At 38.7% G+C, this 12,017-nt stretch overlaps 1 protein-coding gene across 2 annotated transcripts in view; it reads right to left on the bottom strand.

The window, feature by feature from the left end:
- Positions 1-4,191: 4,191 nt before the first annotated feature.
- Positions 4,192-12,017, bottom strand: part of LOC127177493 (E3 ubiquitin-protein ligase RNF14) — a 65,598-nt gene continuing 57,772 nt past the window's right edge. For both annotated transcript variants that reach the window (XR_007829233.1, XR_007829232.1), the window contains 3 exons: positions 7,017-7,134; positions 6,792-6,894; positions 4,192-6,558 (listed from right to left, as the gene is read on the bottom strand). The gene's annotated coding sequence lies outside the window, so the exon portion shown is untranslated. The remainder of the gene's footprint in view (positions 6,559-6,791; positions 6,895-7,016; positions 7,135-12,017) is intronic.

The raw sequence follows: 12,017 nt of genomic DNA on the forward strand, positions 1-12,017 counted from the left end.
TTGTATTAACATAAAGAGCAGGGTTAATACCCATTTTCTATAATAAAGAATTTGGCTTTATTAAATTGTTTTCATCCTTACTATTTTTGATTAATTTCAATGTTATTCTCAACAATTTGCTAATTAAGTTTTCTTTTTGTTTTATAAATTTAGTCCCTCTATCACTGGATAAAATTTTTTGGTCTATTTTGCTAAGTAGCATAGGCTTTTTAAGCTGGAAAACACTCAACCCACTTTATTAAATGTTGACAATCAGAAAGACAATATTTTATCCTTTTGACACAGAATCAGCTCCATCCTGGGATGCTGGAAAAGAAAGTTAGCTGTGGGGTGGACAGAGCAAGCTTCCTTGCTTTGCCTTCCCACGTAATACGCTGCGCAAGTGTGGCACTGTTTTTCTTTTCGCCACAACAATAATTTAGGTGCTGACCAGGAAACTTAACCAATTCATCCAGGGTCATTTTAAGGGCATAATCTGCCCTGTGGGCCCACATTTAAATTTTTGCATACAGCTGTTTTGGCAAATTAATTGATTTGCCTCAGTGTCTCGTCAGACATCTTCTTTCACTCCATGTCACACCATTGCACACCATCATTCACACTTTTTCACACCCTTTCACACCCCACTCTTAGGCTAAAATCAAGTTTAATTTTTTGTGCAACCTCTTTTTTCAACAAAATTTAATAAATTATTTTGTTTGGAATAATTAGCTCAGGTACTGTGCAATTGAGAAAGCCGATTGTAATTTCTCAAATGTCACATGTTTGTCTACTTTGAATTTTAGTCATGCTATCTAAAAAGGATTGGAGATCTCCACATGATCTAGGATCCATGGCCAAAATAATTTCTATCTTGTTACCCCCAGTGATGACAACATTTGTGATTTCATAATTTTGGAACTTTGCAGACATATTATTCTTATTTAATCTAGTCCTAGAAAATGACCATTAAACAAAATGGAGTGACCAATATTTTTATTTTATCAGCCCTATTTTTGTCTGTTAGAGTCTTCTTCATAAGAACTCAGCATTCTTGTTGACGATTCAGTTGTACCTTTCCCTAGTTTAATTAAATAGCGGTGGTTCCTGCCCGTTCTGCTGAAGAACCACACTCAGAGCCTTTGGTCTTGATTTCAGATGATAGACTTTGTTTACAAAGAGAATAAAGCCGAGAAGTCCTCTGCAGAGCAAATCTAACTAAGTTCTTTGCGTTGCCCCTTTTATACAGCTTTTTAAGGCGTGTTCTATACCTTATGTATATAATAAATTTCTCCCTAGAGTGGAAGAGAGAGGCCCCCAGACTGTTTTGGTATAGAACGAGACCCTTGACAGGTCCATATGTTTCTCATTTCTGAGGGTCCACACTGTTTCACCATGCAGGCCTCTGTCTCCCACCAAGGTTTCTAGGCACTATGCCAAATCCAGCTCCATTTTTGTGTGATCAGTAAGTCATGCACTATCTTCTGTCTGTCAAAATTCCTTTTCTTTAAGACCTAAGGCTGGACTGGTAACTGTTGAAAAGCAGATCAAGAATGTTAGTTAAAACACAGAATTCAAAGAACTGCTGTGAGACCAGTGAATAACCAATACTAATTACTCTAATATAATAAACAAATTTGAAGCAGTCTCTATAGTGATCATTAGATATGCAGCACCTGTGCACTCAATGGGAAGTGATGAAAGTTCTTCTGTGTAGACCATTAGTCTGTTGAAGCTGTTTGTCTGTTGCACTGGGTCGTCAGTCTGTGATGGCCTGATGTGATGTATGGTCTTTGTTGTTTCTCTGCCTCCTCTCAGTCTGGCTTTCCTGTCACAGTTTTGCATTTCAGGATGTTCTCTTCATCCTCAGGAAAAGTCTCAAGTGAAAGATTCACCTTTTCCTGTTTTGAGTCAGCCTTTCTCCATGCAGAAGTATGCACTCCTCTTTCTGGAGGGGGGTGGAAAGTCCATCTGCTTCTCCCTCTTCTTCTCTCTGCAGCTTTGTCTTTGCCTCTTCACCACACTGGTAGACAGACTCCAGCACATTGCTTCCTTTTTTCCAGGCACTGTTGTAGCCATCTGAAACTCTAACACTCAGAGACTGCATTAATCAAATTGACCTTAGTCAAACTTGTGTCTTGAGCAATTAGCTCTTTATATAAATTTCACTTTTCAGCCAAATCTTTCAATGGTCCTACCATATAAAACATTCATCTGGTTAAAGCAGCAGTTCCCTTATTCTATTTTAGTAAAGCAAGTTCTTCATTGCAGGAAAATAGCAAGCAGTTTTTCTTTGCAAAATGCAGAAAACAGCAGTAATCTACCTTTATTATCTAGGAATATTACAATTAAACAAAATAATATTTTCTACAACAGCATGACATGCCTATTGTAAAAACCATCATAATTTTCTTTTAAATTCACATAGATGTTCAGAATAATCTAGTAATGGTGAATGAATTTCCCAACCTACATATATTTAATCACCAAAGTTACATTCTTATTGAGAAATGTCTATGGCTTATGTATCAAAATTTCTATTAATTTGGTCACCCAATCTTGCTCTCATTCAACATTGCTCTCCACAAGTTATCTATTTTTTAATTCAAACCCAAATCTTTGAAACTCTGTAATGGATTAACTTCCATACTGTCTCCCAGGGATAACAAGATACAAATTTTAGACGTCTTCAGACATAATATATACATTTTTAAGCACGTGCAATCTTATTTATTCATCTATTATGATAAATCATTAAATAATAAATGTATATCCTATTTTTATTGGTCTCTTGCTACAATAATCTTCAAAGTCCATATCTTATACCTATTTATAACAAAATTCATATAAGTCACTTTATTATTTAGAGCTCTGCACTCATTTATCCATGTCCTTTTATTTCCAGGGCTAATACATTCACACTGTGTCCCTTATTTTGGGATTCATACATTCACACTGTCCCTTGTTTACAGGTTTCAACTTCATACTCTCCCTGTGAAACACAGGAGAGTCAGCAGCCGCCGCTCACAAGATTCAGAGTTTATCACACACCAATCATTCCCCTACACTTCGCACAACTCCCACTCTGCTCTCTCTGGTGCCGTTTAAATACACCAACCACTGTATTCACTATTTCACTTGCACAATAAATAAATAAATAACCTGACAAGCTTGCACTCTGTCTTCCTGATACCAAGGAAGTAAAACGCTGCCCTTACAAGTTTTTCTCTGTCTTCCCTTGATTAATCTTAAATCAAGGAAAGGCAACCATAGGACTTAATAAATAACCTACAAGTTTGCTCTCTGTCTTCACTTGATAACCTTATATCAAAGAAAGGCAACCCTTGTAGTGCCTAACCCTGTAGGACTTTTGCCTAGGAGGACTTTCTTACCAGCGCTTCTCTTTTAATCTTTTAATCTACTTCTACTTAAATATAAAAAATCTGAATTCACTGTTCTCCTCAAGTCCAACTCAACAGAAAATACAGATCAATGCATGCATTTAGTGCTTTTGGAATCAAAACCCATTTTCCATTTATTTTAACTCTTTCCTCCAATTATTACAGTCCGATAAATTTAGAAGGATGTAAAGTGTCTCACCACAAGCAAACTCTGGAAAACAACACAACCTAACTATGTAAGCAAAACTGCTTACCTTTGGCCAAGTTGTTGTGTTGCTCGTCCAGAGTCCGCTCGCCGTGGTCCACCTCGCTGTCCTTTCGAATCCTGTTCGTGACGCCAATTCTGTTGTGGTTTCCCCTTTTCCCCGCTGGAGAATTACTTTTGAGACTTGGGTTTGGATGCCAAAAGATAGACTTTATTGCCGAGGACAATCAAGCCGAGTTGTCTATAGAGAACTAATCTTTACTCTCTGGTTGAGGACCGTTTATATAGTGGTCTTCGCACGCAAGCATGTCACCCTAAATCACTGGGGTGGGGGTCTTAAGGTAAATACTATCATGGGAAACAGATGGTTTTCCTTAAGGCCTCTTAGTGGCCCCTAAAATAACATAGATATAGCTCTGCTGGGGGCCCACCCAAAAATAATAAATAGCTCATATGGGCTTGTCTATTTTTCCATACTACTATGGGCCTCTTACATCAACATAGAATGTGCTAGGCCCAGCAACACATAAGTAGGAACTATAATTATAATAGTAAATTAATTTGGACACAATTCCTCTATATTTTAGTTAATAAAATCTTTCCTCATTCTGCCTCTTTTGTGCTTGGCCCTGCAATTGCTGCTTGCAGCTATATTTTTTTCTCTGTATCTACTTTTTACACTGTTTACACTGTGTGCCTTTTTCCTAACCCCCTGACGACCCCACCTCCTGTTCATATGCATGAAATAAATCTTATCTGTAATGCAGAAAGACACTGGGTTAGAACTTTTATATATATATCAAATTATGTTAGAGCTTCAATGCAGAAAATGCTTAGTTTAGAGCCTCTGTGAACACTAACACTGTGTTATAAAGCTCTAAACTAACCGTGCACTGCACTGAAGTAATGTGCTTAAAATATCTAAGAAGTGTCTTTCTGCATTGCAAATAAAATTTTATTTTATGCATGAGAAACATTTTTAATTTTGGTCAGCTTTCCTTTTAACATTGCATAAACCAACCTTCTCTGCATGAGAAAGCAGCTTTACAGGATATGCATGGATTCTCTCCATTTGTTCATGGTCAGACGAGGCCTCAGAAGCAGACTTGTGGATAGACGAGACCTCTGGAGCAGACTTGTGGACAGACGAGACCTCTGGAGCAGATTTGTGGGCAGACGAGGCCTCTGAAGCACAGTGTGCAGCCCACACACACACCAAATGGCTAACGCCATTGGGGGAAGAGCAGCAGCGGGTGGCAGGACCTCTTTAATTGTTGGGTTTAAAGGCACTGAAGCCACTGGAATGCTTGCAGCCCGCACAGACACTAGTGGTGGATCCAACACGCTGGCCATCATGATAGGTCGTGACCTTTGGGTGTCAGACGAGATGTGACGAGGCTCTGGGAGGTCAGACGAGACGTGACGAGGCTCTGGGAAGTCAGACGAGATGTGACGAGGCTCTGGGCGGACAGACGAGACATGACGAGGCTCTGGGCGGACAGACGAGACGTGACTTGACTCTGGACGACCAGCTGTGATGTGACTTGACCCAGGAACAACAGCAATAACTTGATCAACTGTAACTTGACTTGGCTCATAAAGATCAGCTGCTACCTGACTTGGCTCATGAAGATCTGCTGTGACTTGACGTGGCTCATGGAGATCGGCTGCGACTTGGCTCCTGGAGATCAGCTGTGACTTGACTTGGCTCATGGAGATCAACTGTGACTTGACTTGGCTCATGGAGATCAGCTGTGACTTGGCTCCTGGAGATCAGCTGTGACTTGACTTGGCTCATGGAGATCAACTGTGATTGACTTGGCTCATGGAGATCAGCTGTGACTTGTCTTGGCTCATGGAGATCAACTGTGACTTGACTTGGCTCATGAAGATCAGCTATGACTTGACTTGGCTCATGGAGATCGGCTGTGACTTGGCTTCTGGAGATTAGCTGTGACTTGGCTCGTGGAGATCGGCTGTGACCTGACTTGGCTCATGGAGATCAGCTGTGACTTGACTTGGCTCAGGAACAACAGCTTTGACTTTACTTGACTCAGGAACGACAGATTTGACTTTGCTTGACTCAGGAATGACAGCCATAGCTTGACTGGACTCAGGAACCACAGCTTTAACTTGACTGGACTCGGGAACCACAGCTTTAACTTGCCTGAACTCGGGAATCACAGCCGTAACTTGACTTGACTGGGGAACAACAGCGGTGAAATTACATGACACTGGTTTGGCAGCAGTGAGATGACGGAGCTTTGCCTTCGCCGCCATTTTGTGAATGGGCTCCGCTGTCGCCGGCATTACGTGAGCGCACTCCGGTGCGGCTGCCATTTCATGAGCGGGTTTCAACACCGGAGTAGCGATCACAATGCTAGAGTGTCCCGGGGTTCCTGGCTGACTTAACGTTGCGGCCGCCATTACCGGCATGGTCGCGATGTTGCGTTCTTCCTCCGCGACACCCACGGTGAATAAAGAGCCAACAGTCGCTAAAGCATAATCCATGAATTGGGGGAGAGATGAATGCTGACCCTTGCGTCTAAGTCTTGCCTTTAACGGTTAATTTACACCAAAAATAGAAAATCTCTATTAAAATACAGTCCGGAAGATCGGAATAGTTTGCAATGGCCAGAAATTCACAAACATGTTGCTCAAGTGTTTGTGGGCCTTGTTTTAGTCTGAAAAGTATTTTTGTTGTGTCCATACCTGACCAGTATCCGTCGGAAAATATGCTAAACCCTTTTGTGACCGAGTATTCTGTAACATAGTGAGGGAGACGTGAAGCGAGCAGATCCAAATGCAAGCTTTTATTAGATTCGGACAAAGATAAAGAGATGGTCACAGACAGGCAGGGTTGAATAATAGCAGACAGGTGCAGCGAAGGCAAGACGTGAGAGTAGTCCGTAAAGCAGGCGAGGGGTGATGAACGGCGAACATAATCCAGGAGGCAGGAGGTAATCCAATACTCTGTGACATGCAAGGGGAAATCAGAGGCTTAAATAGAGCGCCTGATTGGATACAGGTGTTAACGCAATCAGTGCGATGGGTGATGGGTAACGTAGTCTGTGGTGTGATGGAACAGTCTGTGTAGTGTGAGATGTTAATGAAATGCACAGCGACCTCTGGTGGTGGGCAGACCAGACAGGATTCATAACAGTATGTAAACTTGTGACCACATCTAAATCACCTAAGTGAATTACCTCAATCATCAGGGCAACATCGTAGTAGAATGCTGGAAGATGTTCCTTCACATTTCCCACAAACACCAGAATTCCTGGCCACACTATCTTCACTGACACTAGGCTTTAAAAATAGATAACATTTTTACAAACATTTTTTTTTTACTTCTACTTTACATAGAATACACTATTAATTACCCAAATATAGATAAACATCCCAAAATCCATGAAAATTAATAAAGGTACCTTTATTTTTTTCTCATCTTGCCTTGTAAGCTTCTCTCGCATATTTTCATGAAGAATGTTCCTGTATTTACCATGGCTGGCACAACAAAGCTGAAGCCCGTATCCTTGGGTTTGTTACCTGTAAAATATATGATGATTAGCGGGGGATCTGTAAATGCACAGGTGGGAATATATTACTTGCAAATGGAAAAGATTCAAATAATTTAAAATCCATCGGTATAGTGACCTAATTGCACTTTTAGCTGGTAATGCATGATCAGGGTGAGCTGACTGGGCAACAATTCATTAAAAAACTAACATCACCTCTTCAGTATTGGTCTGTGTTTCAATACTGTATCTCCAGTAACAAATATTTACTGATCCTACAAAATGAATGAATAACTCCAGATAAGTACAAAAATATTACATATTACAAACACAAGCAGTAATGGAACATCTCGCTCTTCAAATGCAAAAAGAAAACAACAACATTATGTCTAGAGGTGGCTGATATATTGAATATTACTGGTGGGTATAATATTGATTATATACATTCAATATTACAAGATCAGATCTTTATTTTATTTATTTTTTTTGCTTTGTGGAGATGAGACAGAAAGTGAGTGGAGACCCGAGGCGCAACTGCACCATGTGTCGGCGCACTGTCCACAAGCCTACTGGTGCTGACACAGTAGCGTTAAATTGAATTTTAAATCGTCTCTTTAAAATAAAACAGTATTTTCAGAAGCCAAATTTCTTGGTCACGCGATCACATTCCGTCTTTATTAGTTTTAGTCTAGTTTTAATCTATGAAAACTCATTGCATTTTTGCATCAAGGATTGAATTTGGGAAAACTTGAATAAATTATGACAATTTTCTTTTTTGGGTGAACTATCCCTTTAACAATATGGAAAAATGCAAAAAGGAGTACTTATTATACTTGTACTTTTACTTATTATTATAAAATTATTATAATTATAGTTGTTCATTTTATATACATAATTATAGGCACAATAAGACAAATATGCTAGAGATACAAATTAAACTCATTTTGCTGATACAGTAAGTTTAATTAACTTTCGGAAACAGACACTACAGTCTAGACTGGGTAATAGTGGGGGTAGATGTTAAAATTTATATTGTACATTTAAAAACACATTAGAATAGAGAATGCTTGCTGTGACATGAACTGCCATATCTGCTATCGTGACTGGAGTGAAGCACAGACCTAATAAGAAGCGCAAATTTATGCTTTTCAGCTTGAAACAACACAATGGCGAAAGCAGCTCAATGAAAATAAACAACTTCAAAATCTGGCTTTGTCGTTTGTATTTATTATGTATTACAGATTCATAATTTCTGATCCACATGAATTTGTAAGTGCTCACGCTATGAATAACACATTTAGAAATATAATTTAATCTGTGATATGACTCACTGCGATCACTGTCTTTGCTCATAAAACAACTTATTGCACTTCATCCCTTAATGAAATTAGGACAATATGATATATGATTAAATACATCAGCGTTTCCACAATTACAGTCCTCACGTACCGTCGCTCTGCATATATTGCATATGCCTTTCTTATTTAACCTGATTCATATAACCAGCTAGTTCGCACGCTGTTTGAGAACAGAAGAAGTGGAGTCTGTGCAAGAGATCGCACTTCTGGCCTTCCCACTAAACATTGGACGTCGGATAGACGTGCAGATCATGTCTATATTGGGTCCGTCGGTCCATGACCAATTATGGACATCTATTCGACATCCAAACTAGGTCCACTATTTGGACGTCTATCCATTACCCAACTTGGACGTCATTTTGACGTTCAACATTTGATCTGGGTTTTTTTGGACGTCATTTGGACGTCTATGGCAGTTGCAGTAAATGTGTTTTACAAAATAGAGCCTATCAACATGATTATATATATGAATACAGATTATTTATAAACAAACAAGATTTATTATCTGTATTACTATTTATTTATTTGGTAGCCCATATGTTTTTTTTTTGTTTGTTTTTTTTTTTTACATTTTCCTGTTTTCCTTTAACAGTTTTTATTTTATTTAAAGTAGCCTATAATCAAGTTATTTATTTTTTTATTTTATATTGTATTATATATATAAATATATATATAAATTATATTTATATGAATTTATATATTTTATATTAAAAAAAATCATGGTAGCCTAGCCTATCCACCTTATTCCTATCTTAAAAAGAACCAACAGCTGGAAAAAAGTCAAGGACAGACAGCTCTCTATCAAGCTAGGCAACAATATAAGTTCTTTGATCAAGGAGGATTTCAACCAGGCAAAAACCAGTCAGCATCACTCTGATTGGCTGAAACGAGCACATCATCATAAACGCCACTCTGATTGGCCGAGGCAAGACGAGGCATTTGGCGGTTTGGCGCGAGTCAGAGAGACATAGAGACACATACCTAGAGATTGGCATGGTTTTATTTCAGTTAGCCTAATAGCTGGTTTGATTTGCATTAAGAGATGATCTTATGGAAAGTTCCCTTATGCCAATCTCTAGGTATGGTGAAGGTTATGTGATAATGTGGGGCGATTTTAATTCCAAAGGCCAAGGGAACTTTAGCAGGATGCAGACTATCCTGGATCCATGAAATAACTGCCCTTTAAAAATAAAAATCTGCCTGTGTCTCTATGGGAATTTAACATAGGGGTGTCCTGACTTATGCACCCTGTATTTTAAGGAAGAACATTTATTTATTTAGGATACATATTCATTCACAAAGAAAAATGGTTTCCTTAAAGGTTGGACTTCTCCTTTTTTTTTTTTTTTTTAATTAAGGCATTAAGATCAATTTCCAAAAGATGATATATATATATATTTTTTTTATCTTTTTAGGAAACTTTAGCATGGGTGTCTAAACTTATGCATAGCACTGTATATCCTTCACATTAATTTATTGAAATTTATTTTTCTTTAGGCTCTTTACCAACAGCCTCATGGCCAAATTTAATTTGAAGGGCAAGGGGAAAAGGGGGAAGCGCCCTTTAGAGGGTACAAAGGTTTATAGAGCAATACAAGGTAAGCCCAAGTTTCATGTTGACCAGTCTATAAATAATAACTTTGGACAAAACATTTCCTTCCCTTCTGACTTTAAAAAAAAAAAAAAAAAAAAAAAAAAAAAAAAAAAGCCAATTATCTATCTTGATAGATAGACTATTCATGCACAAGAGGTGTTACAGCATTAAGAAAGAAACAAAAGCAAAGTTGAAAGTAAAAGATGGTAAATAGTCACAATTCTCAAAATATTATTCTCCTCTCATGGCACAAAGGTGAGTCATTGTTACAAGAATGACTTCCTGTGGCGGTCCTTATTACATTGAAGCTGAAGCAGCCTCCAACTGAACAGTCTGCTCTCTGACAAGTAGAACATGTAGTGGATGTTGTATTATCCAGAATATAAAACACTTTTTGTGCAAAACTTTTCTCAATAATAATTTCTATGGAGTCCAATGTGTTTCCAAGCACAGAACCAGCTTTTGTAAATTGCACTAAGCACAACAGGCTGATTAAAACACTGTTAACATTCTAATGCACACATTAAACAATGTAAGCTTTCTCAAAAAGTACAGTCTGCTTGGTCTTGTAGACAGCCTAATTGTTACAGTTAACAGTTGTGGGAGATGGCTTTGCATTAATCCAGTATTGGTAGTGGATGCACAGGAAATATATTTTTGCTTACACATGTGGGGACTTGACTGTATGACTGCAGATTGCCTTTGAATATATTTAAGTCATTTATCTATTTCTGCTTGTGCAGAGGGGATCATGAAATTCGATAAAGCAGCCACTGAGGAGTTCATCAAGGGGAGCGTGTCTGAGCACCTCAAACATGCGCCACAGAGAACAGGAGGTAGAGGATTTTCAATGCCCTGATGAGCCTAGTAGTCCAATACACTTTGTTTGATGCTGTTCAATGCATATTGTTTTTTTTTTTTTTAATAAAGTTTGAAAAAGCGATATTGAATTGTGATTTATTTGAATGTGTATAACTATACTGTTGTATGTATGTATGTAGTCCCATGTTTCCCAGAGGGTGGAGGACATGTTTTCTGTGCCAGTTAATTTTCCTGTAGCTTAGTTTGACTTAGCAGTTAGTTTGAACTGGAAATGCATTACACCTTTGTATGCGTCTCAAGTTATCACCTGCTGCTGAGACAATCAAATGGAGTTTTTGGAAAATGATCTAGTCCTATTTCAGAAGGTGGCATACTGTTCAAGATCATTTCCAAAAACTCCATTTGATTGTCTCAGCAGCAGGTGATAAGCATACAAAGGTGTAATGCATTTCCAGTTCAAACTGCTGAGCCAAACAAAGGTACAGGAAAATGAATACATGATACAGAAAACATGTCATCCACCCTCTTGAAACATAGGACTACATAGAAGTTGTATAAAAATGACGTGTTAAGTCAAAATTTTATGTTGAAAAGATGTCCACAAACGACCACTTTTGGACTATAAATAGCCCTTACATGGAGGTCCCACCGACGTCAACATTAGACGTGCGGTAGACGTCGAAAAAAGACGTCGCCTGGCGTTACAAAACAACCCCATCAATGGACGGAAATTGGATGTCCAAAAATGACATGGAAAAGACGTCACTACGACGTCACATTGCACAGTGGGTTGGTCTATCAGCGTGATTCCACCTATCCCACCTTCACTAACTTTAAATTAATCGACAACGAATTGTGACTACCTGGTAAAACGGGACATCTGGTGATTCTATCCCTAACCCTTTAGGTGCTGAGGCCATTGTTTTAGATTGCAAGTTCACGTTTTGTTAGCCTATCTTTCCATTACGGCCGCCATGCTGAGACTAGACATGCAAATGCCTCTTATCCAACTGCAATCTAATGACAGAGACGCACATTTTGAAAGAGGACAGATAGCCAGTTAGGATGTATTTTCAATGTCCGGTAGTCCTCAAATAACATTCTCGTCCCTTCTCGTCTTGTTAACGAAGAGGCTGCATA

The sequence above is a fragment of the Labeo rohita genome, chromosome 15, assembly GCF_022985175.1.
Source record: "Labeo rohita strain BAU-BD-2019 chromosome 15, IGBB_LRoh.1.0, whole genome shotgun sequence".
NCBI lineage: Eukaryota > Metazoa > Chordata > Actinopteri > Cypriniformes > Cyprinidae > Labeo > Labeo rohita.